Genomic DNA, 15,660 nt, shown 5'->3' with positions numbered 1-15,660 from the left:
AACTCCGTGGCTGTTCTTGAATGGCCCAGCCAGAGCCCTGACTTAAACCCAACTGAGCGTCTCTGGAGAGACCTGAAAATGGCTGTCCACCAACGTTTACCATCCAACCTGACAGAACTGGAGAGGATCTGCAAGGAGGAATGGCAGAGGATACCCAAATCCAGATGTGAAAAACTTGTTGCATCTTTCCCAAAACGACTCATGGCTGTATTAGATCAAAAGGGTGCTTCTACTAAATACTGAGCAAAGGGTCTGAATACTTATGACCATGTAATATTTCAGTTTTTCTTTTTTAATAAATTTGCAAAAATTTCTACATTTCTGTTTTTTTCTGTCAAGATGGGGTGCTGAGTGTACATTACTGAGAAATAAAATGAACTTTTTAGATTTTTGGAAAATGGCTGCAATGAAACAAAGAGTGAAAAATTTAAAGGGGTCTGAATACTTTCCGTACCCACTGTACAAAAAAGCCTTTTGGAGCGATGTCTGACACCCAACAGGAAGTCGGCCATTTTGTGTTTAATGGTCATTTTTGGCCAGGACGAACAGGAAGTTGTTCTAACTTCAATATACATGCTCACATCTGCACCAAATTTAAAATGTATAATAAGAGTCCCGCCCTGAACACAGCCACATGCCAACATTAGGTGCATTCAAGATGACGGCAGCTGACTTTCGCCGACTTCATAGTCTAACGTGAGTTGCAGCTGACTGCAGTGGCGGGGTATAAAAACGGCGCCGTAAAGTCGGACATATTCTACCTGCGTGAGCTTACTGGGAGCTGAGATCAATGACCAGGTAATATTGTGGTTCCAACTTTATGCAGCCTGAGAAAAACAACTGCGGCCGTCGGTCTCGGCGCCTGCAGTCGCCTTGCTCCCGCGAGGATTTAATGTCATGTGACATGGTGACGTTTTGCAGCGCCGGCTAAAGTCGGACACGATTTCTAACCAGCATGCATCACGTTAAGTCAGCGCTGCGCACGCCGCATGAAGTCAAACGCACCTATTCCCTCAAAGTCATAGCGCCACCTGCTGGCAACAGGAAATGTCACGTTTTATGCTGTAATGTACTACTGCTAGCAAGTTGGACGTATCAACTTCAAAACTGTCCCAAAAAACCCTTAGCACATTGATGAAGCCATGTTGTAAAACTGGGGAGTTTTCGGGTATTGTTGTAACTTTACTGTATAAGCTCACATCTGTAAGTTTTACACGTTCGATAAGAGTCCCGCCCTGAACACATCTACAAACACGTTTCTTAACGCACCAGCTGAAATAAAAAAAATAAAGCAAGTAAATCCTGACCTTTGAACTACTGTTTTTCTGCACATGTATTTATAAGATCAGTATTCAGTATTTTTACAAACATTACGTTCACGCCACTCTCTCCCGACGGGTCCTGAGTTACTGCTGGCGAGGGCCCAACCAACGCCGCTTGCATCTTTAGTGCTTTAACTGGATTTACTGAAGTCACAATTTATCACCTGTCAGTTTGTAGAGAAACATAATAATAAGGTGCATTAAATAAAGTTATTATAAACCTCTGTCTCTCTGCATGAATGGAACAAAGACAATGTTGCCAAAGCGTCAGGTAAAAATGAAGTACAATTCATAAAATCAATAGTCAATCAGTAATAATAGCAGGAAAGAAAACAACAACAAAAAAACAATGAACACTTGCTCCGTTTGTGTTTGTGGAAGAGTGAGTGTTTTAATAAAAAACAATCAAATACTGCGGCACAAACTGCTCTGACTGTTTGATGTTTGTCTTGAGCTGTAACTAAATGGTGCCATTAACCTCAACAGTTTAAGAGAAGGCTGGATGGAGCCACACATGGAAACTGCATCTGTTTAGGGTCCAATCAGCTTCATGGACATTTTAATTATGCAGTAGATTATTCCTGTAAGCCCCCAGGGGACCTAGCCCCCAAACCAGATCCAGATCCTTTACAGACAGACAGACTGTAGGACAGACACACCACACAGACAGGAAATAAAAAACTCTCATTCAGAATGTACATACCATAGAATAAAGAGCACTGATGGCCATGAGGGTCAACAAGAGGCCGGTGGCGATGATTATGCATGTCAGCATAGATGTGATGAGTGAAAAGTGGCTGTAACTGTGGTAGTTGTAGATGATGCTTTGATGAGAGGTGTTGTCCATGTGGAGACCTTCCATTCTTCAGAGTGAAACCTGTTTGAGAGATCAGGTTATTAAAGGGAGCAGGTTTTTAATATCTACCTAACATTGTTCAGTGACATCACTAAAGCTGTGAGGTGAAGTTCACACAAACACAGTGTACCTATAGTTTACCCACAATCATATCAAATCACAAACTGCTGTATTTCACTTTCTATCATCATTCCACAACATTTGTTACATTTAACTTTTATTTAATCAAAGAAGAAAAGAAGAACAAATATCTGTACGTGCTGATGTGAGGTCGTTACTGCAGCCACAGAACCTCGTCCAGCTGTTTCAGTAACTTAATGTTTAATGTTAATGCTCTTTGGTTTAGGACATCCTGCCTGTCTCCTGTACTCGATGCCCCTCTGAGTTTGAATCAGGAGGTTTACATGATCTGCAGATTTTATCTTCAGGGTTGTGTTGGAATAAATATTTGTTGCATATCAACCCCGAATTAACATTCTGAATAATAATAGCGGGGGAGAGGGGGGAAGGTTGAAATAGGATGAATCGTCTCCTCATTTACGCACGAGGTACAGCAGATATTATTTGAATCAGCCGACACTCAGACAGTATCGGTCAGGATGAACTGACAGCTGTAATGCAGGGAGTCCTGTAAATAACAGACCAGTTAAAGCTGCGCAGGGATCAGAGACCTGTGTGTAATCTATGGAGAGAACATGGGCATGTGCGAGGAGCTGCAACGTACACAACCGATGAAAAGCACTGTCCCCAGCTTGGCTGTCATTGAAAGTCTGAAAACTGACAGAACTCGAGCAGAGTCCTCATTAAAAAACAGCAGCCTCTTTAATCATGAAAGTTATTCACTGAAGCACAAACACAGCCTGTAGAAATCTATTTACCCATAATCCATCTGGGGAGCCATCGTCTTGTTAAGAGGAGTTTGCACCCTGCCTTCAATCTCGACCATCAGATCAGATACTCTTTAATTCATGGATTTGTTTTTCTGCAGCCAAAATGTTTCTCGGTGAATTATTAAAAAACCAAAACGCGCGTTACTGAGATTGTAACGGGTAGAATATTACAGATATGTTTTTGTCTGCCGTTATATTACTGCGTTACAGCAATACGTTACTGTAATTGCGTTACTTTTGTAACACGTTACTCCCGACACTGCAATTTCACAAAAGTCCTTCAAACAAAGCAGCAATTTAAATAATTTAACAAAGATAAACTCCAAAACTTAATTTCCAATTTCTACATCACTTTTAACAGAACAGAGACACGTGTCTTATCCACTGCTCCAGTACCACCCCTAACTGGTGATGGCCAAATGATTTAATCTCTTTTACTGATTTACAGTTGGTTATAGGAAGCACTACAAATGCACCCAAATGATATGACCAAAAGTATTGGGACACACCTCTTAATCATTGCCACAGGTGTATAAGATCAAACTCTGGAGCAGTGGAAATGTGGAGTGACGAATCACACTTCTCTGTGCGGCAGTCTGATGGATGAGTCTGGGTTTGGCGAATGCCTGGAGAACAAAACCTGCCTGACTGTTTGGTGGAGGAGGGATAATGCCAAGGGGTTGTTTTTCTAGGGTAGTTCCCCTGAACAAAAATGTTAAAGCCTCAGCTTTTGCATATTGGAAAACATCTATGCTTCCAACTATCGGGGAAAGTTTGAGGAAGGCCCTTTTCTGTTCCTGAGTGCACAAAGCAAGGTCCATAAAGGCATGGTTGGATGACTTCTGTGTGGATGAACTTGACTGACCCGCACAGAGCCCTGATCAAACCCTATTGGACAGGGCCGGCCCGTGGCTTAGGCGACATGGGCAGTTGCCTGGGGCAAAAAATATCAGGGGTGGCGCCTCTGACATTTCATTGTAAGCATTGTAAACAAGGTTCCCTTTATAAATCGGCCCCTTTCTGATGGACCTCCCTGAATCTATATCCAGTCTTTTTGTGACTGAGTTGTTGTTTGTGGTGATTTTTAACACACTGATGAGTCTTCTAATGTCCTCATTTCTGATTTATTATCACAAATTCTTTTAACTTTCAACAACAAGTGTCAAACTCATCACCATGGCCACACTCTAGACCTGGTTTTTAGTTTTTGGTGTGAAATGATCATTCCTGGAAATGAAGGAGATGTTTGTGTCAGATCATAAAGTCACTACTTTAACGACGAACTAAAGGCTGCTAGTATTGGTCAGTCTTGCTCAAAGTATACCGACATCGTCAATGAGCACAGAGCCTCTTGTTTAAAGGAATGGTGAGGATTAGATGAAGTTAAGCACAGCGAGGTACGTGTGCTGTGAAAAATTGATTATGTGTAATGTGAATTCAAGTACAGTGGAAGATGTGTTTTAAGGCTTCACGGTGCGTGATGGAATAATAAAGATATCGCACCGGTCGAACTCTACGTGGGTTTATTGATGCCGAGGACTGCTACATTTAATAAGCTATAAATAAAGTTTATTATTATTATATATTACTCAAAAACGTATTTTATGAGCTCAGGTCAATGAGGGCTACAGCCCATAAACAGGAAATAGAAGTTTAAAACATGTAATGTGCACAAGAACTTAAACTGATAAAAAGATCTATGCCAACATTATGTGATGACATATTTATTATAATGGATATAAAACATTCAACTCTAATGTGCTGGTCATTTTTCACCGGGAGCACATAACTAATGAACATGAAATAAACACAACGGCAAGGATAATTATACTCTATCTCATTTTCATCGTTCCTTCTTTATCTGATTTTAATTCATTTAAAATACTTTCTTTGTTGTATGTTTTTACCTTTAAGTGTTTTAAGGGAAGAGATTGAAAATACTGGTTTAACCTCAGTATCCTGTCCACCTACAGTCCAAAGCTGTCTGCTTGTTACAGTTTGCATGTTCACTTATCTGTTCGCTCTACATAGAAGAAACAAGTAATCTTACCTTTAAAAGCTGAGAGACCCACCTGAATGAGTTCCTACACCAGTGGCCGATGTTTGTCCTCTGCATCCAAACCTCAAATATGGGAAGTGATAACAAGCAGCAGGCTGATGATGATCTACAGCTGCTCTGTTAAGGAAGAAGGAAAAACATGAAATGGAAATAATGCATCACAGAAATAGTGAACACATAGAGAACATCAGCAGGAAAAAGAACCGTCACACTCCTCAACATTTATTTGACTGGGAAATGTGCATGTGAGCCGCTCACAATAACTGGCCACAGTGCTGACACACCTGCTGATGTTTTCCTCTTCTTTCCAGTTATTACTTATTTCTATTCCTGAAAAATGCACATCAGAGGAGATGGGGCTCCTACACTTCACCATCCCAGGTGAGCTCAGAGTAGTGTGTACTACTCAAAGTGTACTGGGACTGAAATTCAGCCCGGGACTTTGAGACGGAGAGGCCTTTCATGCGAGCATAAATACTTTTTGCAGTTATTTTAATACATATGAGTGTTTTTGTTGTATACAGTTAATCAGATTATGATGAAGACTTTGAAGAAACTTCAGGATGACACCTGCCTCTTCAGTTTGTATAAGCAAGGCAGCTCCGCACTGAACAAGACCAGGTCAGGCAAGCCTGAGTCAGTCAGAGGGCTAAAATACTTAAATATTGTTGCATGTCTACATTGATGTAATACATTTATGAGAATTAATACCAAATTATGAATTTTAATATTCAGAAATTATTAATTCATAAAAGCACCACCGGAGATGTTATTAACCCAGAGTCTCCGGACCTCTAGGTAGCTTTTAATAATTATACAATTATTTACTAGTGATCAGTTAGTTAATAATCGCTCAATTATCTTAAATCAATCAGTCAGTCAATCTCATATGGAAGGGGTAAATTCTCTTGGCAATACACATAATTCCTTGATTACAGTGAATTTATTAACTAAGGTGATGTAAAAATGTGGTTAAATACATCAAAGAAATAAACAATGGCTAAACACTGAGAATGGAAGTCTATTGTGTGTTGAATTAAAGTAGTGTAATTTCACGGTCTGATAACTTTTAACAAACAAAAGAAAGGAAAATAAAAAGCAAGTAAATAGCTGGAAAACGAGGGAAAACTGATGTCGCGGCACTTTGTGTGCGTAGCTTGAAGCGAACAAAGCTTTTGTTGCGGCGGGCCGAACTCTTAGGGCGTTGCCGGGCGCAAGAGCCCGGAACAAGCAGAGGGCAAAGAGCAAGAGAAGAGTGGAGCGTGGTTCCCAGAGGGCAGTCCTTCGTGTCCCTGAGGGCTGTTTCCGGTTTCCCAAGGGACTGGCTTTCTAAACTTTAAATATGTCTATAAAAAGGAAAAGAAAATCTATTTGCACGTATTGTAATCAAATATCTTCCCACAATCAAACCTCAGTTTTCAAACGTGTACCGTTCTTAGTTTTAAGCACTTGATAAGGGAAACAGTTGTCAGATTACTGGTCATGATAAATAATGAGTGACATTTATACATTAATGACATTTCCGACGATGGCATGTAATACTTATTTTGTCCGCTTGGGGGAGCTCGGGTTACATGAGGAAAGCTCTGATTAATCCTAAAACAATCTTTGCTCAGGAACTGCGAAATTTGGTTACACATAAAATGAAGGAATGTCATTAACCTTGCTGAAAATAAAAACACTGCAAAATTAACTTATTTAGATTCTTTTCAACAACAATTAACAACAACAACATGGTAACATAACTACTCAGATGTAGTGGAGAGACCTAGTCTAGTAACTTTAATTAACAAGGTCATGCTTTGAGTCTTGGGGGAGACAGTGCTCTTGTTTACACAAAGGAGTTCAGGGCTGGATTTTCTCACACCTGGGCGTGAAAAGGAGTATCTCTTTGATGTGATATGATTAAACAAAGAGTTTTGATAGGCTGTTCAGGAAAACGCTAATCGCTGGTCAATGTTCCTTTTGTCAGTTTAACAGTCAAGCACCGCGTAAAAAGGTGGCCAGTTTTACGATCAGGCTGCTCAGAGACAGCACTTAGGGAAAGCGACCCTTCAACCTCTTCCTTTGGGGTCGCTTCGGCTGTCTGTAGAGGGTTGATAATCAAACCCCCCTCCTTTCTTTCTCCCAGAGAGAGAGAGAGGAGGAATTTGGAGTAGTCCAAATGTATTTAATATAAAATGCACAAATCCACACTGTTGGTACACAACAATATAATCAAAACTACAATACATTCCCATAAAATAGAGCAGTGTGTATGTGTGTGAATAAAAATCAAATCCCTCTCCTTTCTCTCTGAGTAGGCCTCTCCTTGGCTCAGCTGTGCTGGACACTCTGCTTTTACTGATTGTACAGTTACATATGCACAAGAAGGACATCAGTAATAAATATGACTTAAAATAATCCATTCTCTAATTCTAAAAACACTCTGGTTCCATTTACCTTCTTCTCCTCCTGCTGCTCCTTCTGTCCCTTCTCTCCTTCCTCATCAATATGACTGGGGTCATCATCACCCTGTCCCTCTGTATCACCTCCACAGCTAATATACATAAAGACATACAGAGATTCCTCGGTTAATTTGGCACGTTTAGCTGCCTCTTATGCCAACATCTTCTTAATTCTTTTTCTTTCGGCATCACGCATTTCATTTTCCTCTTTTACTCTCTTCTCCACATTTGCCGTCTCTATTGAGCCTATCACACAACCCAGCGCTGACTTCAGCCCCGATGAAACGTTTGGAGATTAAACTAGCACCAAATGGAAAGTAAAGGTCTTTGATCGGCCCTGTTGAGCCAAACAGATTTCAGTCAGACACACAGACAGCGCTCGCTGCAGCGGACTGGCCGGCCGGCGCAGTCGCAGATCATAAAGTAAAACAGAATCTGAAAAATAAAACTCTTGACTCCTGGCCGGTTTGGCCTGAAATGGACCACACTGGCCAGTCCACCCCTGATGACAGCCTTGCCGTGCCTCTCACCAGAAGTACGGTCATCAGAGCATATCATGATGTCTTCACCAACCCTGTGGAGGTGCACTTTGAGTTGGACCCAGCTGTTCAGCCGGTGCAGTGTGCACCACACAACATCCCAGTGGCCATGAAGGAAGCTGTGAAGACTCAGCTCCACAGATATAAAGCGGAGGGCCACATCACAGTGAGTCCACAGATTGGATCAGCAAGACGGTCACAGTCAAAAAAACAGAAAAGCTGCACATATGCTTACAGCCTCATCATCTCCACCCAGCGCTCAGGATGCATGATATCATGCCCTCACTGGAGGATGTGCTTTATAAACTGCCAAAAGCCAAAATCTTCACACTGGAGCCTACAGCTGATGATATCCTCATCGTAGGCTGTGGAGACAGCGAGGAAGAGGCAGGCAAAGACCATGATGCCAAGCTGGTAGCCTTTCTGGACCGCTGTCGACAAGTCAAACTGAAGCTCGGGGTCAAGAAGCTTCTTTAATTGCTTTCAGAGCCCAGTTATGTTCAAGTGATTGTGTAACCATGTCTTTGGTTTAGTTCACAATTTGTTAATACAAGTGAAGTTTTCCTTACTTGAAGAAAGGGGAGATGTTTAACACTGGCTCCATTTCCACCTTGGGCTGGGACAAGTTTCTCAAACAATAGAAGTCAAAGCTATGGGACGAAAGTCATTATTCACTGTAGCAGAGAGCTTTTTAGGCACTGGTGTTATAACAGACTTCTCCCACAAGGCTGGGATGTGTTTAAAGACCGTTGGATTATAAGACACCGTGTTGGTGTTGGTTCCTCTGCACAGCAAAAAAGCTGGCAGTCCTCTGGGCCTGTGGACTCTTTTTGAAGAGACTCTGAACGCTGGATGGGTCCACTTCCAGCCAGCGGGTGGTATCAGTATCTGTCAAAGACCGATACTGGCCACACACTGTCCAACTCCTGGAGAAGTTTTGTGACTCAAACTTGGAGACGCTCTCGCTCCCGTCTTCCTCGCTTTAGCCATGGCCGTCTCAGTGTACTGGTGTGTGTTGCTCGGATGACGGAGACAGAATATACAGTATGTTGTAGTCTACATTCCCACTGTGAAGTTGTTGCAGGACACAAAACTAAAAGGTCACTAATGACCTGAGCAGCTGAAAGGAGTGTTGAAGGATCCTGATGGAGTCTGCTGTTCTTTTAATTCTGTGGCTGTAAAGGTCTGAAAGTTAAATTAGAGTGGTGCCCGTGATTTGTGTTGCATGTTTAGTGATTTAGTGAGTTTTCTTCTCTCTGTGAGGAAGTTGTACCAGGATGCAATGTTGGATTTGAAAACTGATTCAATAAGTGACCAGTATACTGTTGTTAAAATCTCCTGTCTGACATTAAAACCTTTCAGCCTTCTCAGGAGGAACATGCGTTAATGGGCCTTTCTGTTGACCCCATCTGCTGTGTGAAGGACAGGTGGTGGTTGATCTCAGTGTCCAGTGTATTTATAGCCCTCGACCTGTTCCACCACCTGCCCCTCCATCCTGAGTGGTTCAGAGAGGGTTTGAGGTATCAGGTGCCCAGCACCACCCGCAACACAGCTATTCGTCTTACTGATGTTCAGTTCCAGGGAGGTCTCCAAGGCCACACTTAACTACTACTTCTACTACTTAACTACACGACTTAAAATGTGTCAGTCCGTTGCCGGTGATGTTGCTTGTTATATGGAGAAGAAGATGGTTACAAGCCACAGCCCTGTGGGACCCCAGTATTTCAAACTATGTCACTGGATTTAAGACAATGTTGGGGTCCATCCATCCAAAGCGGTGGTTCGCCAGATCGAGTCCAGCACGAACCAATGCCAAAGGTGCCCCCTGAGCAGGGCCCTGAACCCTGAACTGCTCCCTGGGTGCCATAGGATGGCAGCCCACTGCTCCTGAATAGGATAGGTTAACAAATACCCCCTTCTGCCCACTGCTGAAGGTGGCCTTGGGCAAGCCCCTGAACTCCCAACTGCTCGGGGTGCCCTACTAGGTGACAGCCCCCTGGCTCTGACATCTCTCCGTGTGTTGTTGCCTGTGTGTGTATTTCAGACTGTGTGTTCCACTTTACAACAAGAATAACAGAAACAACACTGAGTTTCCCCTTGCAGGATTAATAAAGGATGTCTTCTCCTACTTCTTGTCAGGGGCTTAGGCACTTGTTGGTGGTTCAGGGTTCTCATGCTTATGCTCCAGAGGGTGGTTAGAGTCAGAGAGTAAGTATTGATCTGTGTGTGGGGGTTTCCTGTATACTCCAGTGTGGAGGATCCTGTCCTCTTCAGTGTGGACGGCACAGTCCAAGAAGGCCAAAGTGTGGCTGCTGAGTTTAAACGCACTTGCTCTAGGTTTTGGAGAAAATTATCTGCCGAATGAATGCAATGTTACAGATAAAGAAAGGTAGAATAACATTTCTAAATGTATTCTTTAATTGTAAATAGCTAAAGCAGACTCAGTGACCCAGACAACAGAACTAATGTGAGCTGGACAGAGTTTTATCCAGCTTTTGGGCTTTCCTCTGGTTTGGGCTAAGAAAAGATTTGAAGCTTGAACTCTCAGTGACATCTAGTGGTTTAGAGAAAATATAGCAGCAGTCCAAACACTAAAACACCTCACTGATTTCATGCTGTAGTTTTAATCCCAGTGCTCAGTAAACATCTAGAAACTATGTATTGTTTATTTAATCTATATTATTCCCCTTGCAATAATATTTTGAAAAATAAATATTAGTGTTTGTGGTAATGACCACACTCTCAATCCAACAACTTATTAACATTTATAAAAGCAAGAAATCTGGCTTTAATATTTGGCTGATAAGCAAAGCAGTGTGAAACTGCCACATATTTGAAAAGGTTTTAACTGCACTTCTCAGGGCTGTGCTCAATAATGGAAAACTAGCATATGTTTGTTCAAAGGGACTTGAGAGTAGGTCGGGTCACAGGGGCAGCAGCTCCAGCAGGGGACCCCAAACTTCTCTTTCCCGAGCCACATTAACCAGCTCTGACTGGGGGGTCCCGAGGCTGAAGATATAATCTCTCCACCTAGTCCTGGGTCTTCCCCGAGGCCGCCTCCCAGCTGGACGTGCCTGGAACACCTCTTATAAACCAGCTTCAGTAATTTCACACTGTATAAAATATTGTCCAGTTGGCCTGAGGAGTAGAGAAGACTTGTATCTGATCCAGTTCAACACGAATCTATCTCGTATCTCTACGTATCTCTTATATTTTACAGTCACATTTATTCATTGACACTTTTGTCTAAAGTGACTTATGAATGAGGAAACTTTGTTTTGTCTGTAAAAAGTCTGAGAAGCAGACAGTAAAACAGGAAGCTGCCGCAGGGGATCACTGACACCATCTGTTAACTGACAGATTAGTAAACTCTGCAGCACTTTGAGGCTTTCATCTCAGAGCTTTCACACTTTGAACTGTATGTTTTCCTTTTTAGTACACTCGATGGTTGATCCGCTGTTCATCAGACTGTAGTAAATGAACACGTTTCAGGACATTCTCATCTTCCTGACTGAGAAATGTGTTGGAGTCACGTTTAGAAGAGAAGTACGGCCCGTTGTGTTTATTAATGAGGTCAACACCTGCAGAGTTTCACTACAGTAAATTAGCTTCATACTCAGTCTAAGTAATTCATCGACTCAGATATACTATGAATTACGGCACAGATAAAACCAACAACTTTTCATTTTCTCTGATCATCACAGTCCTGCAAACTACTGCGTTGCTGATTAGTGGGCCAAACAAAGCTTAACTAGCTAAAGAAGCATCCATGGCTGTTGTGACACCCTCTCTTTCACACAAATACCAGTATAAACATAGAAGAGAGATTTTCTGATCTATTGTTAGAGTTTTAGTTTAGTTTCCTTGACTGTGTCTCAATTAGTGTTTTTATTTCTCGTACTTCTTACTTCATCTTATCTCTTCTCTTCTTACACTTGCTGTTTTGAGGGCATTCACACTGAGCAGTATGGCAGAGACTGTGGAGACTGAAACGAGGGCCAAAGGCCTCACGTCCCTCCCTTACAGCCCCACACACTTTTAAAATCACTGCTCGTCAGCTCGTCTACGTCCCCTTCCCTAATGAAAACATACAGAACCAGGTCTGCTAGAGGACTGGACTGAATGAATGTATAAACCTGAATTGCTGACAACAAGAGGTCAATGCCCCCACCCCCTGGAGGAGCTACACACTGACAAAGCGTCTAGTTGGCACATGATAATACAGGTGTTTTTATTCATAGGAAAGTCATATTGTGTTAAAAACAGCAGCTGCTTAAAAAAAGCTTGAATGTGTCTGCTTGGATTTCACTGTTCTATGGCCCCTCCCTTGAAGGTGTAGTTACTCTTAAAGCTCACTTAGGACGAGGTCCTGAAGCTCGGCTGAACAGAAACATTTTCATTTACAGCAATGGAGAAAGTTTCATCAGTCTGCAAACATGAGGTCAAGCAGGGTCCTGCCTTACGTGCGACGTGTCTCTTCAGACCTACGTGACTCAAGAGGGCGCCATATTGTTCTTTCATTCACTACATTCATTTTGCACTCTGTCACCAGGAAGTCCTGCATCTCACCAACCCCCACAGAACATCTGCATGTACTGTTTGGCTACAGAGGAGAGATTCACATTCTTGCACATAATGTTCAGCAGATTTATTGCCTTCCTCCTTTAGATGAATAAACTTTGATGCTGGGTCGAGTCTGTCCACGTTCAGAGTTTTGTCTCCCCTGTTTGTTATCTGTGTGTCTGTCGGCGTGACTTTCCTTCCTCCACGTCTCCTGGCTGCTGGCTCCACACACCTGTTCACAATCCACCAATCGTCCTGCTCACCTCACTCACCTGCCTCTCATTAGTTTGCTCACCTGCAGTACATCAACTGCAGTTTTCCATCCACTCTTCACCAGATGTGTTTTCAGCCTTAGTGATTCTCTCAGTCAGCAGTTTGCTCTCTGGTGGATTTTGCTTGTTGTGCCTTGTCTGTGCTTTACCTGTCTGCTAACATCTGTCTCTGGTGCTGCAGGATCATCACATGCCCGTCTGCCTCCTGTATGCTTCCTGCCAGGCTCGCTTGCTCCTTGAGCCACATAGATCCATCACCTCCACTCTCTCTCCGCCTCCTCTGGATTCCCCTGCCGCCACATTCATTCTCCCATTATCACCTGGTTTGCAGCAAAGACTTACGGTACAACAAGTCCTGCGTTTGAGTCCAGCCTGTTAGCAAACACAACGTACCTGTGTAGCGGTGTAGATGGGCAGACGGTGAAGTTTGTGTTTCAGAGGACCCAGGAGCAGACACACACTCTGAAGTTTGTTGACAACAAGGTATTTTAATGAGCAACACAACGAGGCTGGAGAGGAAAGGGGAGCGTGGCTGACGATGGTGGGAGGCTGGCTCGCTGACTGAAGAGGAGTAGTGGTCTGAGGTGGTCTGAGGAGTCTGGGGTGCAGAATATGGAACAGGAGCCGAGGAGACAAAAAAGGCACGTGAGCGATACAGTGAGAGAGTAATGGAGAATACAAAAGACAAACTAGTTTTCTGGGCAGAGAGAGTAAACGAAACCATCAGGTGACGAATGGCAGGAGAACAGGAGCGTCTGAGTGGAGGAGGTGATTGGGATCAGCTGTGGAGCTTTTTAGAAAATTGTGATTCACAGATTTTGAAACACACAAGTGTAACAGAGAGAGGATTTTGCTGCCGTGCTGGTAAAGCAGTTCACGTTGGAAACCATGACATTATTTTAAGACAAGCAGAGTCCATCTTTCATTTCAAGCCTGCAGGAAGAGTTTGATACTCAAAGCAGCTCATCTAAACTTACAGCTGAGGTGACGACAGGCAGTCATCTCAGGACCACAGAACAGAATAATGCATATTTGTGCCTTTCTCACATCTTCAGAATGAGGAAGTGCAGATTAACAGGAACTTACTATATTTACTGTAGACTGTTTAGCTGCAGAGGACAACACATCAGACTTTGCAGTAGCAAAAACTCTTGCAGCTTTCAAAGGTAAAGTTGGGACATTGCTTTATTCCTATATGTAGAGTTAGAACTTTAAACAGTCATGAAGATGGATGTGCAGGAATATAAAACTGAAAGACAGCAGTTTGTGATTTGATATGATTGTGGGTAAACTATAGGGACACTGTGTTTGTGTGAACTTCACCTCACAGCTTTAGTGATGTCACTGAACAATGTTAGGTAGATATTAAAAACCTGCTCCCTTTAATAACCTGATCTCAATCAGTCAGGAAGATGAGAATGTCCTGAAACGTGTTCATTTACTACAGTCTGATGAACAGCGGATCAACCATCGAGTGTACTAAAAAGGAAAACATACAGTTCAAAGTGTGAAAGCTCTGAGATGAAAGCCTCAAAGTGCTGCAGAGTTTACTAATCTGTCAGTTAACAGATGGTGTCAGTGATCCCCTGCAGCAGCTTCCTGTTTTACTGTCTGCTTCTCAGACTTTTTACAGACAAAACCAAGTTTCCTCATTCATAAGTCACTTTAGACAAAAGCGTCAATGAATAAATGTGAATGTGACTAAAGTATAAGAGATATTCATACAAGTCTTCTCTACTCCTCGGGCCAACTGGACAAAATGTTATACAGTGTGAAATTACTGAAATTGATTTATAAGACAAGACATTCCTTAGCCTGTTAACCTATACATCAAATCAAAGCATGAAAGCTGCCTACCCTTCAAGCTGATAGAAATCTAGAAATCAACTCTAAGTTGTTGTTTGTGACTGTTACTTGCTGAACTTAAGCTACGTTTCCTTTAGGTAAAGGAAAGGTCATATTAGTTGGCTATGGAAAACATTAGTGTTGGTAGTGTGAACACCATTAATATTACCTAGATCACCCTTTCAAAACAGCAAAAGTCCCCACAGAATGTTGTTGTCCGTGAAACTAACTGTCACACGGTCCCTGTTAATGCTGTTGTACCGGAAAATCCTTCAATTCATTGACCAGACGGATATACTGGCAGAGCAGCTGATTCTGAGGTCAGTACTAGTCTACAGGTTTGTAGTTTTTCTACAGGTCTGTACTGGTCTACAGGTCAGTACTGGTCTACAGGTAAGTACTGGTCTACAGGTCTCCAGTGTGGTCTACGGGTCAGTAGTGGTCTACAGGTCTGTAGTGTGCTACAGGTCTGCAGTGTGGTCTACAGGTCAGTAGTGGTCTACAGGTCAGTAGTGGTCTACAGGTCTGTAGTGTGCTACAGGTCTGCAGTGTGGTCTACAGGTCAATAGTGGTCTACAGGTCTGTAGTGTGCTACAGGTCTGCAGTGTGGTCTACAGGTCAGTAGTGGTCTACAGGTCAGTAGTGGTCTACAGATCTATAGTGGTCTACAGGTCTGCAGTGTAGTCTACAGGTCTGTACTGATCTACACGTCAGTAGTTTTCAACAGGTCTGCAGTGTAGTCTACAGGTCTGTAGTGTGCTACAGGTCTGCAGTGTGGTCTACAGGTCAATAGTGGTCTACAGGTCAGTACTGGTCTACAGGTCTCCAGTGTGGTCTACGGGTCAGTAGTGGTCTACAGGTCTGTAG

The 15,660-nt window shown here is 42.7% G+C and overlaps 1 protein-coding gene across 1 annotated transcript in view; it reads right to left on the bottom strand.

Moving 5' to 3' along the window:
• The window catches only part of LOC119911384 (G-protein coupled receptor 4-like), a 44,947-nt gene extending 39,709 nt beyond the window's left edge, over positions 1-5,238 (bottom strand). The window contains exon 1 of the mRNA XM_038730272.1: positions 5,141-5,238. The gene's annotated coding sequence lies outside the window, so the exon portion shown is untranslated. The remainder of the gene's footprint in view (positions 1-5,140) is intronic.
• Positions 5,239-15,660: the final 10,422 nt, after the last annotated feature.

This window comes from Micropterus salmoides, unplaced genomic scaffold, assembly GCF_014851395.1.
Source record: "Micropterus salmoides isolate LMB-PRFRI ecotype aquatic unplaced genomic scaffold, ASM1485139v1 Ms_hic_scaffold_2, whole genome shotgun sequence".
NCBI lineage: Eukaryota > Metazoa > Chordata > Actinopteri > Centrarchiformes > Centrarchidae > Micropterus > Micropterus salmoides.
Note: the sequence above shows the minus strand (reverse complement) of the source record. Positions and strands in the feature narration are given on the sequence as shown.